The 15,075-nt window shown below is 47.5% G+C and overlaps 1 protein-coding gene across 1 annotated transcript in view; it reads left to right on the top strand.

The window, feature by feature from the left end:
- LOC116407773 overlaps positions 1-15,075 on the top strand; it is an 880,143-nt gene that overhangs the window by 335,929 nt on the left and 529,139 nt on the right. The window lies entirely within an intron of this gene.

Genomic DNA, 15,075 nt, shown 5'->3' with positions numbered 1-15,075 from the left:
CTGCCCTGCTTTATGGCTGAGATTCTAGCTATCTGTATAACAGAGCATTCTGTCACAGTGGCACAGATCCTATCTGATCCCCCCATTGTAAGCAGCAGTCCTGCCCTGCTTTATGGCTGAGATTCTAGCTATCTGTATAACAGAGCATTCTGTCACAGTGGCACAGATCCTATCTGATCCCCCCCATTGTAAGCAGCAGTCCTGCCCTGCTTTATGGCTGAGATTCTAGCTATCTGTATAACAGAGCATTCTGTCACAGTGGCACAGATCCTATCTGATCCCCCATTGTAAGCAGCAGTCCTGCCCTGCTTTATGGCTGAGATTCTAGCTATCTGTATAACAGAGCATTCTGTCACAGTGGCACAGATCCTATCTGATCCCCCCATTGTAAGCAGCAGTCCTGCCCTGCTTTATGGCTGAGATTCTAGCTATCTGTATAACAGAGCATTCTGTCACAGTGGCACAGATCCTATCTGATCCCCCCCCCATTGTAAGCAGCCACATCTGCACAACAGCATCAGTCTATACTGGGAAACTTAGTCACTTTGGGCTTTGGAGACCCTGTCAGTAGATGGCTGGGGTTTAAGCCCTTCCCATAAGGGAACGAAACAATGTGGGAAAATACATGTTTATATATTTTGCTTTATGACTTCTCCAGTGCTCAGTTTTAGAGAAGTAAACAAGAGAGCCTCGTGGGGAAAAGAACTTAGCGTTAAAAACATCATTGGTTTAATAAAGGAAAATCAAATGTATCGCTAATATCAATGTTGTATCTTATATATGTATCTATTAGCTTAGCTGTAAGGGTTAATACAGAAATTTACACTTCAAGTTGTTTTCTTTGCATATGCTTAGTATGTGGGTGACGCTTGGGTGTGGCGGGGGGCAGTGTACGAGTGATAAGGGGGGAGAGCTTGAATGGTTTGGGCAGATTAGAGACACTAAGCTTGTTGCTTTCATGAAATATTAAAGCAATAATGTCAGGGAAAACATGTTTGTTACAAACCCATCAGTTAATAGAGCTTCTCCAGCAGAATCCTGCATTGTAATCTGTTTTTCCCATGGGGCTAGCCATATTCTTCATTTCCCAGGGTGCCACAGCCATGTGACCTGTGCTCTGATAAACTTCACTCACACTTACTGCTGCGCTGCAAGTTGGAGTGATATCCCCCCCTCACCCCCAGCAGCCGATCAGCAGAACAATGGGAAGGGAGCAAGATAGCAGCTCCCAGTAGGTATCAGAATAGCACTCAATAGTAAGAAATCCAAGTCCGGCTTGGGACTCCTCCAGTTACATGGGAGTAGGAGAAACAATAGGTTAGCTGAAAGCAGTTCTAATGTGTAGTGCTGGCTGAAAGCTCCGACTCAGGCACACTTTACTGCTGCGCTGCAAGTTGGAGTGATATATAGTGGTGGCCATACATGAAAGTGAAGGCTTCTGGTGGCAATACATGAAAGTGAAGGCTTCTGGTGGCCATACATGAATGTGAAGGCTTCTGGTGGCCATACATGAAAGTGAAGGCTTCTGGTGGCCATACATGAATGTGAAGGCTTCTGGTGGCCATACATGAAAGTGAAGGCTTCTGGTGGCCATACATGAATGTGAAGGCTTCTGGTGGCCATACATGAAAGTGAAGGCTTCTGGTGGCCATACATGAATGTGAAGGCTTCTGGTGGCCATACATAAAAGTGAAGGCTTCTGGTGGCCATACATGAAAGTGAAGGCTTCTGGTGGCCATACATGAAAGTGAAGGCTTCTGGTGGCCATACATGAAAGTGAAGGTTTCTGGTGGCCATACATGAAAGTGAAGGCTTCTGGTGGCCATACATGAATGTGAAGGCTTCTGGTGGCCATACATGAAAGTGAAGGCTTCTGGTGGCCATACATGAATGTGAAGGCTTCTGGTGGCCATACATGAAAGTGAAGGCTTCTGGTGGCCATACATGAATGTGAAGGCTTCTGGTGGCCATACATGAAAGTGAAGGCTTCTGGTGGCCATACATGAATGTGAAGGCTTCTGGTGGCCATACATGAAAGTGAAGGCTTCTGGTGGCCATACATGAATGTGAAGGCTTCTGGTGGCCATACATGAAAGTGAAGGCTTCTGGTGGCTATATATGAAAGTGAAGGCTTCTGGTGGCCATACATGAAGGTGAAGGCTTCTGGTGGCTATACATGAAAGTGAAGGCTTCTGGTGGCCATACATGAAAGTGAAGGCTTCTGGTGGCCATTCATGAAAGTGAAGGCTTCTGGTGGCTATACATGAAAGTGAAGGCTTCTGGTGGCTATACATGAAAGTGAAGGCTTCTGGTGGTTATTCATGAAAGTGAAGGCTTCTGGTGGCCATACATGAAAGTGAAGGCTTCTGGTGGCCATACATGAAAGTGAAGGCTTCTGGTGGCCATACATGAAAGTGAAGGCTTCTGGTGGCCATACATGAAAGTGAAGGCTTCTGGTGGCCATACATGAAAGTGAAGGCTTCTGGTGGCCATACATGAAAGTGAAGGCTTCTGGTGGCCATTCATGAAAGTGAAGGCTTCTGGTGGCTATACATGAAAGTGAAGGCTTCTGGTGGCCATACATGAAAGTGAAGGCTTCTGGTGGCCATACATGAAAGTGAAGGCTTCTGGTGGCCATACATAAAAATGAAGGCTTCTGGTGGCCATACATAAAAATGAAGGCTTCTGGTGGCCATACATGAAAGTGAAGGCCTCTGGTGGTCATTCATGAAAGTGAAGGCTTCTGGTGGCCACGCACACATGTATGGTGGCCTGCTGATCTGCGGCCATGGGATGGGAGAAAAGGGCTTATTGTGTCTGGTTTCCTACTTCTGTTTTATCTCTCTGGAGTTCAAAATCGAGGGGGAGAGACTCTCAGTGGGACCTTAGAGTTAGAGACTGGGCATCGCCTTGGACCAAAGGTTACTCATTGGGTGGAAGGGTGGCCGAGCGTGGCTGTGTCCCAGCGTATTTGGACTGGGAGAGTAAGATCCAGCAGATATAGGATTTGTTTCTCCTGTGAGTGGGAAAGTGTGTGGGATAATGGGAAGCGTATGCCAATGGGGGGATGCCAGGGACCAAGGCTGTGCCTCCAGGGAAGCTTCTAGTGAGAGGTAATTAGAATTATTTCATTGTAGTTGGGAGAGAAGTTCCATGGGGATGTGAGTTGGGGGGGGTCACAAGAACGTTCTTATTGAATGTTTCCCAGCAAATTACCCCTGGCTTAAGGGGGGTGTTCCTAACAAATCGCCCCTCCCCCCAATGAGCCTTTAACTAACTGTCAGTTTCTGCTCTGCCCATAGTAGCTTCTATTTACAGTTAACCCCACCGGGTCCCAGCCGAGTACGTAGCCTGATGATTAATGGGCCGTTTCCTCTAACTTTCAAAAGGATTCATTTTTGGAACAGTAACTGAATAGAAATGAAGGAGCTGCACTGAGGCTGCCTGAAATATATGATTAATGCCCACGGAACCCTGGTAGCAGATTGGCCCGAGGCCTGCGCATATGGGGCGCCAACTATTCAGAATTGTATCCAATCGCTTTTGACTAATGTGAGCAGCTCTTGCCCCCCCATAACATGGCAGAAAGCAGCAGATACCTGGCAATGTTGGGGCAGTAGGTATAGTAAGGTAAGATGGTGTCAGTGAGGGCAAGATGGAGGCAGTCACTGTAGGGGTAATTTACTCTGACCCCAGACACAAGTGCTGGACCACTAAGAGGAACAATACAGAAATACTGTATATATAAATACTGCATGTAACCACTGGAGGGCACCATTCTTCAACAATGGAATTCCATGTCACGGCTGTACACACTGATTTCACAAGCAGGGGTTGTGAGTCTGAGCTTTCAGAAGGAGCCAGCGCTACACATTAGAACTGCTTTCAGCTAACCTATTGTTTCTCCTACTCCCATGTAACTGGAGGAGTCCCAAGCCGGACTTGGATTTCTTACTATTGAGTGCTATTCTGATACCTACTGGGAGCTGCTATCTTGCTCCCTTCCCATTGTTCTGCTGATCGGCTGCTGGGGGTGAGGGGGGGGGGGGATATCACTCCAACTTGCAGCGTAGCAGTAAAGTGAGACTGAAGTTTATCAGAGCACAGGTCACATGGCTGTGGCACCCTGGGAAATGAAGACTATGGCTAGCCCCATGGGAAAAACAGATTACAATGCAGGATTCTGCTGGAGAAGCTCTATTAACTGATGGGTTTTGTAACAAACATGTTTCCCATGACAGTATTGCTTTAAAGGGGCAGTTCATCTTCACATACATTTTTTTTTTTTTTGCAAACTACACTTTTGCCAACTTTCCCTGCATTCTAAGGCCCTTCCCATTCCTAACTCCACCCCCAAATTAAAATTCCCCATTTTGCTAGACACAGACATAGCCTCTGTACAGTGACTGCTATTCCTGCACTTATATGAGCACAAAGAATTTCAGGCATTCACTATAGTTTAATAAAACCTGTTTATGTACCTACATCTTACCTGTGTCTCACTTACCTGCTCCTCACTTACCTTGCTTTTATTTGTCCTGATATTTGAAAAATAAATAATGCAGTAGATTAACCTGGGGAATTATCTGCTTGAGAGCACAAGCTGCACAGAAGGTAAATATTCAGCCTGGAGGTGCAGCAGAACCACAGCTTGCTATCTATGAGCCCATAGAATATATATATATATATATATATACACATATACTTACTGTGCCATGAATGTACCAGAGTAGAGATGCCATGTAAATATTAAAGGTCGCAGAGAGGGAGAACATGTTTTAAACGGCGGAGACCACAAGCAACCAGGTCTAAAGCGCAACCGCTCCACAGATACATTTTTGATCTTGTGCAATGTCAGTATTTCACACTCCATGGTGCCTGCCTGATTTTCAAACCCTTACACAAGAAACCCATAGACTTAATGGAATTATCACATTATAACCCCTTGATATTCTAATAGAGGTCAACCTCAATCTTATCCTTTCGTTCTCCATCTTGCCCTACTGTCTCCATTTTGCCCTACTGTCTCCATTTTGCCCTACTGTCTCCGTCTTGCCCTACTGTCTCCGTCTTGCCCTACTGTCTCCGTCTTGCCCCACCGATTCCGTCTTGTCCTACCGTCTCCATCTTGCCCTACCGTCTCCATCTTGCCCTACCGTCTCCATCTTGCCCTACCGTCTCCATCTTGCCCTACCGTCTCCATCTTGCCCTACCGTCTCCATCTTGCCCTACCGTCTCCATCTTGCCCTACCGTCTCCATCTTGCCCTACCGTCTCCATCTTGCCCTACCGTCTCCATCTTGCCCTACCGTCCCCATCTTGCCCTACCGTCCCCATCTTGCCCTACCGTCCCCATCTTGCCCTACCGTCTCCATCTTGCCCTACCGTCTCCATCTTGCCCTACCGTTTCCATCTTGCCCTACTGTCCCCATCTTGCCCTACTGTCTCCATCTTGTCCTACTGTCCCCATCTTGCCCTACTGTCTCCATCTTGCCCTACTGTCTCCATCTTGTCCTACTGTCTCCATCTTGCCCTACTGTCCCCATCTTGTCCTACTGTCTCCATCTCGCCCTACTGTCCCCATTTTGTCCTGCTTTCTCCCTTACCCTATTGACACCTTTAATTCTGCCTTCATCATTTTGTCCTACTGTCTCCATTTTGCCTAATTATTCTTACCTACACCTCCAACTCAGGAATTGCCCTTTTCTGGGTGCCACTAAAGACAGCTCTGGTGGAAAAACAAAACTGTTAAAAGGATAAAAAATAAACTCAAAACAACTTCATCTGAGCACTTGTTTAATAAAACAGCCCTATTTGAGAAAAAAAAGCTTTGAAATCACAATCACAAGCATGGGGTCGCTGGGGGGAAACAGCACTGCACTGAGCCTGGGGGTGCTGGCCATCCCTCTAGAGCCCCGCACAGCACCTTGTTGTGGGTGGTTCCTCTAAAGATGAGCTGTTCAAAACCCAGTAACCCTGTGCCACCCATGGGTGATGCTGAGGGATCTTTCATAAATGACTATTTGCTTATTTGTACTGACTAGTTATACAAGGGACTGTAACAATGAATGAAAATACTAAATTAATAATGTCCTTTCCTTGAGCAAACAGCCCCGCTCCTGTGGGAATGTCAATAAAAGATTAGGTTTCGATGCTTGCAAAATCTAAGTAAATAGGGGCCTTTAACAGGTACCATTAATTGGAACAGGTACCGATACCGAGATAGGGAGGAGAGAGCATTTTATTCAGGTTTATCGGCTGGATCAGCAGTGAATCACGCCGCTGTTTATCCATAACTGGGATACGCCACTGTTTATCCATAACTGCGCTATGCACAAAGAACAAATACTCTATGGGCTGTGGCTCACGTGCCCCTATTGTTGGTCCCCTAGCCCTGCGGGTCACTTGGCACCCAATACTGCTGGCACGTGGGCCATTAAAGATAACAACCCTCCCCGGCCTGCGTTTCCACTACTTAAACTTTTAAGATCTTATTCTATTTAGGCCCAGGGCACCCAGTAATGGTGATCCATCCAGAAGTGCAGGGAATACCACCCAGTGCAGTGCTAACAGGGGTGACTTATGGATTCTTAAGGTGGCCATACACTGTAAGATCCGCTTGCTTGGAGACCTACAGGTGGGAGATATTGGGCTAATCAAGTGGGTATAGGCACAGTCAGTTTGGGGGGTGCATCAACGCGCCGATGTGGTCCCTGATCCAACGTAAAATTCAAATCTGCCCAATCGAGATCTGCCCGATTTCAGCCCAGATGTCGGTTGGGAAGGCCCATTGTTAGTGCCCATACATGAGCAGATAAGCTGCCGATCGGTCTAAAAGACTGATATCGGCAGCTAAAATTGGCACGTGTATGGGCACCTTTAGGGATCTAAACATCAATATTTAGAACTGTTCAGAAACTCCCCCCCCCCCCCCCCCCATGCTGCTTGTACAGAGCCCTAGAGGGAGAATTGGGTTTCTGATGCTTAAGAGCCCTCAGACAAGACACAAACTCACTCTGATTGGACGGGAGTACACCTCATTCTGATTGGACAGATATTACCTCTCCACCTAGCTGTGAGGTTGGGTTTCACCTGTGCAACTCCTGCAGGGGCCTAGGGTGGGCATTCCCGCCAACATTTTAACATTAAAAAGACAATTTATGTAGTAAGCTATGCCACTGATCTACTTGATCCCCACCAGTTTTGCCCAAACTCTCCTACCCCCAAATTTGACTGCCACCCCCTCCTACATTATGGGAAGCCCCTGCCCCATCTATATTAGGACTGTTGGGAGGTATGTGTAAGGGAATGGAACCATAATGGTTATTTGGGATTTAGGGCAACTTGCTGGGCATTTTAAGTACACAGAGGCCCAAACAGCCCCCCCAGCCCAATAAATAGTGACTGTCTGTGGCACCTTACAGCCCCCCTGGCATTCCCAGTACCCAGAGGCACAAACAGCCCCCCCAGCCCAATAAATAGTGGCTGTCTGTGGCACCTTACAGCCCCCTGGCATTCCCAGTACTCAGAGGCACAAACAGCCCCCCCCCCAGCCCAATAAATAGTGACTGTCTGTGGCACCTTACAGCCCCCCTGGCATTCCCAGTACCCAGAGGCACAAACAGCCCCCCTCCCCAGCCCAATAAATAGTGACTGTCTGTGGCACCTTACAGCCCCCTGGCATTCCCAGTACCCAGGGGCACAAACAGCCCCCCCAGCCCAATAAATAGTGAGTGTCTGTGGCACCTTACAGCCCCCCTGGCATTCCCAGTACCCAGAGGCACAAACAGCCCCCCCAGCCCAATAAATAGTGACTGTCTGTGGCATCTTACAGCCCCCCTGGCATTCCCAGTACCCAGAGGCACAAACACCCCCCCCCCCAGCCCAATAAATAGTGACTGTCTGTGGCACCTTACAGCCCCCCTGGCATTCCCAGTACACAGAGGCACAAACAGCCCCCCCCCAGCCCAATAAATAGTGAGTGTCTGTGGTACCTTACAGCCCCCCTGGCATTCCCAGTACCCAGAGGCACAAACAGCCCCCCCAGCCCAATAAATAGTGACTGTCTGTGGCACCTTACAGCCCCCTGGCATTCCCAGTACCCAGAGGCACAAACAGCCCCCCCAGCCCAATAAATAGTGAGTGTCTGTGGCACCTTACAGCCCCCTGGCATTCCCAGTACTCAGAGGCACAAACAGCCCCCCTCCCCAGCCCAATAAATAGTGAGTGTCTGTGGCACCTTACAGCCCCCTGGCATTCCCAGTACCCAGAGGCACAAACAGCCCCCCCAGCCCAATAAATAGTGAGTGTCTGTGGCACCTTACAGCCCCCCTGGCATTCCCAGTACCCAGAGGCACAAACAGCCCCCCCAGTCCAATAAATAGTGACTGTCTGTGGCACCTTACAGCCCCCCTGGCATTCCCAGTACCCAGAGGCACAAACAGCCCCCCAGCCCAATAAATAGTGACTGTCTGTGGCACCTTACAGCCCCCCTGGCATTCCCAGTACCCAGAGGCACAAACAGCCCCCCCCCCCCAGCCCAATAAATAGTGACTGTCTGTGGCACCTTACAGCCCCCCTGGCATTCCCAGTACCCAGAGGCACAAACAGCCCCCCCCCCCAGCCCAATAAATAGTGACTGTCTGTGGCACCTTACAGCCCCCCTGGCATTCCCAGTACCCAGAGGCACAAACAGCCCCCCCCAGCCCAATAAATAGTGAGTGTCTGTGGCACCTTACAGCCCCCTGGCATTCCCAGTACCCAGAGGCACAAACAGCCCCCCCCAGTCCAATAAATAGTGACTGTCTGTGGCACCTTACAGCCCCCTGGCATTCCCAGTACCCAGAGGCACAAACAGCCCCCCCCTCCCCAGCCCAATAAATAGTGAGTGTCTGTGGCACCTTACAGCCCCCCTGGCATTCCCAGTACCCAGAGGCACAAACAGCCCCCCAGCCCAATAAATAGTGACTGTCTGTGGCACCTTACAGCCCCCCTGGCATTCCCAGTACCCAGAGGCACAAACAGCCCCCCCCAGCCCAATAAATAGTGACTGTCTGTGGCACCTTACAGCCCCCCTGGCATTCCCAATACCCAGAGGCACAAACAGCCCCCCCAGCCCAATAAATAGTGACTGTCTGTGGCACCTTACAGCCCCCCCTGGCATTCCCAGTACCCAGAGGCACAAAGCCCCCCCAGCCCAATAAATAGTGACTGTCTGTGGCACCTTACAGCCCCCCTGGCATTCCCAGTACCCAGAGGCACAAACAGCCCCCCAGCCCAATAAATAGTGACTGTCTGTGGCACCTTACAGCCCCCCCTGGCATTCCCAGTACCCAGAGGCACAAACAGCCCCCCCAGCCCAATAAATAGTGACTGTCTGTGGCACCTTACAGCCCCCCTGGCATTCCCAGTACCCAGAGGCACAAACAGCACCCCCCAGCCCAATAAATAGTGACTGTCTGTGGCACCTTACAGCCCCCCTGGCATTCCCAGTACCCAGAGGCACAAACAGCCCCCCCCCCAGCCCAATAAATAGTGACTGTCTGTGGCACCTTACAGCCCCCTGGCATTCCCAGTACCCAGAGGCACAAACAGCCCCCCCAGCCCAATAAATAGTGACTGTCTGTGGCACCTTACAGCCCCCCTGGCATTCCCAGTACCCAGAGGCACAAACAGCCCCCCCCCAGCCCAATAAATAGTGAGTGTCTGTGGCACCTTACAGCCCCCCTGGCATTCCCAGTACCCAGAGGCACAAACAGCCCCCCCAGCCCAATAAATAGTGACTGTCTGTGGCACCTTACAGCCCCCCTGGCATTCCCAGTACCCAGAGGCACAAACAGCACCCCCCAGCCCAATAAATAGTGACTGTCTGTGGCACCTTACAGCAGCCCCTCTGGCATTTGCCTGAACCCACAGATTGCTAGTCCGGACCTGGCATACTAGGTATCCCGGTTGGCAGAGTAGGGTCGGCTCTATGGTAGTTCTCCTCCAAGCCCGGCCCCCAAAGATGGTGCTGTAAGCTCCCATACCTGCAATGATGACTCTCTGCAAATATGGCCAACTTTAAAGGGGTTGTTCACCTTCGACTTAACTTAATTTTAAACATGATGTAGAGAGGAATATTCTATAATAATAATTTGCAATTTAGCTTTTTCTTCAGCAGCTCTCCAGTCTTTTCTTCAGCAGCTATGGGGTTGTTAGGGTCCAAATTACCATAGCAACCAGAGAGTAGTTTTGTATGTGACACTGGAATATGAATAGTAGAAACTCTGAAAGATAAGTAATAAAAAGGTAACAATAACAATACAATTGTAGCCTCTCAGAGCAATAGGTTTTTGGCTGCTGGGGTCAGTGACCCCCATTTGAAAGCTGGAAAGAGTTTTTAAGTTTTATTCTGTTAAGTCAGGATCATTTTCTACCGACGGGTTCTCTGAGCTCAGGGCTGCTGTTTGCTTCCATATATACAGCAGCCCTGTGCAATGAGGATTTGACTCCGTAGAAGCTCCCTTTGCTTACAGGTCACCCAGTGCCATTAAAGGCACCCAATGCCCATTACGTGCACATCATTGGAACAGAAGGTTGGAATTGTAGCTACTGAAGGCCAGAGATATATTGTTTTATAGGGTTAAATGTTTCTGTCAGAAGGGACAATGGTGAGTAGAACTGCCCATAGACGCAAGTACCCGATTGGATCATTGACTGGTGTCGCAAATAAAGAAAATAAAGTACCACTGGCAGCGATATAAGGATTCCTGGCAGGCAGTGCCCAGTTTCATGCCATAATAACAACAAAGCTTTTCCTCATTTGGGTCACAGTTCGTACCCGATTGCCCGCGGCTCTGCCTCTATATTAAACTATACAGAATGCCCAGGGGAAGCTATTGAGTAAATACTCTTATATCTGCTTTATTGTACAAAATCTCTTTTATGTGTTTGCCTTATCTGTGTTTGCTGTGTGGATATACACCCTCCCGTGTTACATGCTTATATCATAGATGATCTAAGGCGTCGCCGTCCTGAATTTCCCCTGAGGAATTTACTTATCTGCCCAGCCCAGGGCACAGATACAGGCCCACATACCTAACATACAGGTGAATGAGGCAATAACTATCAAGTTAAAGGGGAACTTCATCTTACAGTGATATGGCTGAAAGGGGGGCCTTATTAATGTCGTGGTACCTGGGTGGGCAAATGCCCTTTTTTGCCATTTCCTATAGCCAGCCCTGGCAGCATTTCAAAGAAGCAAATAACTGTAGCCTTTTTAAAGGGGAACTCTGGCTTCCAAACCAAAATTTGTTAGGGAACACAGAAACCCCTAATATCCCTATCACTATAATCTGTTCCTTCAAAAGTAGGAATAAATCCCATTTTATATGCTGAAATCCAGCTGCAAAACAGTTCTTCTCTTTCTGCATCATTTGAAATCCTGGCAGGGGAGGAGGGACTAAAACACTGATGTTACAAGCTGTAACAACTTCTCCACAGCTTATAGACAGCATGCAGGAACTACATAACCCACAATGCATTGCACTGGGATGTTCCTTTCCTTATTGACATCCCGTTTGCAGCAGGGAATTGTGAGATTTGGAGGATTCAGGCTGAGGGCAGTCGAAAAGTGTTGGTCTGGGACCCCAGGGGCCCACTAGAAAACCTTAGACCCTAGGCCCACTTTTCAAACTATTTTTCCTCCTTTCCTCACCCAACCTCTCTATTCTCCTAGTCTCCTTTATTTACATGCTAGCATCTATTCTTCCATCTATTTCCCCTCTATCTTCCCATTCAGAACTAAGGAATCAGCATAAAAACAGGCCAAATGGACAGGAGCAGGAGGGCCCACTTATACCTGGGCCCACCGGGTGTTTTTCTGGTCGACTACTGTTACAGTTTATTTGCGTTTCAATTATTATATTATATATATTATTTTATTTGAGTCAGCCAGATCAGCAGGGGAACAGGGAACTGTTCCAAACCAGATTATTACATAAAAAATCATGAAATGCTGCATATGTTTTAACTGATGTATATTACAAACTTGCTTGAAATTATATTTAATATTTGGGTTTATGCCATTAGCATAGCCCCATAAATCCCAAATCATTTTAAATTAAAAGAGACAATCATTCCATTTTCCTTTTCTGGACAGAATTGAGCGTAAGTCATTACGCTGCCACCTTTTTCTAAAAAAAAGTGATATTAAATATACTGGGCATTTTATCTATGTTAGCTACTATTTAAAGCCCTGGCGGGTTTCCAAAGTACAAACCCACCAAGGTACAGTTTGGGGCTATTTTTTGGAGCCTTGGTGGGTTTGTAGTTTGGAAACTAGCCAAAGTTTTTTCCCCCTAGTAAACCTGACATACCTGCCCCACTGCATGCTGGGTAATGTAGTTTGTAGCTAACAATTAGCCTACAGCTAGGATTAATATAAAACTACAATACCCAGCATGCAATTGGACAGTATAGACAGAGGCTCCATTTTGTATTGCTTTTTGCTCTTTCAGGCTCCACCTGTCTGTTCTGCTCCCTGCTCTATAGGTTATGTGATTGTACTGTTACTTTCTACTGGGATGTGGGGCAGTTCTACCCCCTGCTCTATAGGGTATGTGATTGTACTGTTACTTTCTACTGGGATGTGGGGCAGTTCTACCCCCTGCTCCCTGCTCTATAGGGTATGTGATTGTACTGTTACTTTCTACTGGGATGTGGGGCAGTTCTACCCCCTGCTCTATAGGGTATGTGATTGTACTGTTACTTTCTACTGGGATGTGGGGCAGTTCTACCCCCTGCTCCCTGCTCTATAGGGTATGTGATTGTACTGTTACTTTCTACTGGGATGTGGGGCAGTTCTACCCCCTGCTCCCTGCTCTATAGGGTATGTGATTGTACTGTTACTTTCTACTGGGATGTGGGGCAGTTCTACCCCCTGCTCTATAGGGTATGTGATTGTACTGTTACTTTCTACTGGGATGTGGGGCAGTTCTACCCCCTGCTCTATAGGGTATGTGATTGTACTGTTACTTTCAACTGGGATGTGGGGCAGTTCTGCAGTTGATACTTAAGCTATAACTCTCGGGATATCTTGGGGCTTCTGAGAGTTGTAGTTCAACGCACCCATATGTATATCATGTCTGGGGTTAATGCAACATTCTGAATCCATTTCTGTAGTGACTTCCCAGCTGGACTGGGCACAGAGGGAATTATCAGCCATCCCAGTAACTGGGGAGGGGGCACAGGACATGGGTAGTGATTATATGCTTTAAAAAGGCAGGTTTTCCCATATATACTTTTATTTTTGTAGAATTTTTTTTCATTGCACATATTGGGCTATTTTTGGGCTAGTTTCAAAGTGGCTTTGGGCTAGTTTTGGGCTGGTTTTAGAACTGACTTGGGCAACCCTGAGGCACCCCCAAGTAATTATCACTTACCTCCTATCCCTCGCCAATGCTCCTCTTCGCTGGAAACACTCCGGCCTGGGGTTAGGGTTACCGGCCTGCCCAGTAAAAGTGACTTCTGCTGCCAATGTTATTAATAGGGGAAAAAGAAAGGTTCAAAACACATTAAGGCCAGTATTTTTTTCCTAAAAAAAGCATCCCTACCCAGGCCACTATCTTATACCCGGTCCCACAGGTCCTTTGTGTGAGGTAAGCAATTAACACAGGGGCTCCCTAACAAATGGTTACCCAGTAATTTACCCTTTCCTTCTCCTTTAATCCCTATAAATCATTTTCATTGGGAAACCTTTAAATGATATATCAGTTTAGGGCGACAAGATCACTTGAAAATTCAGGGACACATCTAAAAAATCCAACTAGAAGGGCTGCACTGATTGCAATTAGATTCAACAGAATATGTTTACAAGTATTTTTGTTCCAGCCAATAAGCAAAGCAGGCAGAGTTGCCAGATTCATTTTTCCAAACCAGCCAAAGTCAGTTTTAAAACCAGCCCAAAACTAGCCAAAAGCCACTTTGAAAGTAGCCCAAAAATAGCCCAATATCTGCAATGAAAAAAAATTCTAAAAAAATAAAAGAATATATGGGAAACCTGCCTTTTTAAAGCGTATAATCCCTACCCATGTCCTGTGCCCCCTCCCCAGTTACTGGGATGGCTGATAATTCCCTCTGGGCCCAGTCCGGCTGGGAAATCACTACAGAAATGGATTCAGAATGTTGCATTAACCCCAGACATGATATACATATGGGTGTGTTGAACTACAACTCTCACAGCCCCAAGATATCATGAGAGTTATAGCTTAAGAATCAACTGCAGAACTGCCCCACATCCCAGTAGAAAGTAACAGTACAATCACATACCCTATAGAGCAGGGAGCAGGGGGTAGAACTGCCCCACATCCCAGTAGAAAGTAACAGTACAATCACATACCCTATAGAGCAGGGGGTAGAACTGCCCCACATCCCAGTAGAAAGTAACAGTACAATCACATACCCTATAGAGCAGGGAGCAGGGGGTAGAACTGCCCCACATCCCAGTAGAAAGTAACAGTACAATCACATACCCTATAGAGCAGGGGGTAGAACTGCCCCACATCCCAGTAGAAAGTAACAGTACAATCACATACCCTATAGAGCAGGGGGTAGAACTGCCCCACATCCCAGTAGAAAGTAACAGTACAATCACATACCCTATAGAGCAGGGAGCAGGGGGTAGAACTGCCCCACATCCCAGTAGAAAGTAACAGTACAATCACATACCCTATAGAGCAGGGGGTAGAACTGCCCCACATCCCAGTAGAAAGTAACAGTACAATCACATACCCTATAGAGCAGGGGGTAGAACTGCCCCACATCCCAGTAGAAAGTAACAGTACAATCACATACCCTATAGAGCAGGGAGCAGGGGGTAGAACTGGCCCACATCCCAGTAGAAAGTAATGGTGTAAGCTCATACCCTATAGAGCAGGTTGTAGAACAGACAGGTTGAGCCTAAATAGAATAGAAACCTTGGTCTATACTATCCAATTGCATGCTGGGTACTGTAGTTTTATATTAATCCTAGCTGTAGGCTAATTGTAAGATACAAACTACATTACCCAGCATGCAGTGGGAAAGACACACTAGG

The sequence above is a fragment of the Xenopus tropicalis genome, chromosome 9, assembly GCF_000004195.4.
Source record: "Xenopus tropicalis strain Nigerian chromosome 9, UCB_Xtro_10.0, whole genome shotgun sequence".
Classification (NCBI taxonomy): Eukaryota; Metazoa; Chordata; class Amphibia; order Anura; family Pipidae; genus Xenopus; species Xenopus tropicalis.
This window is presented reverse-complemented; position numbering and strand designations above follow the sequence as displayed.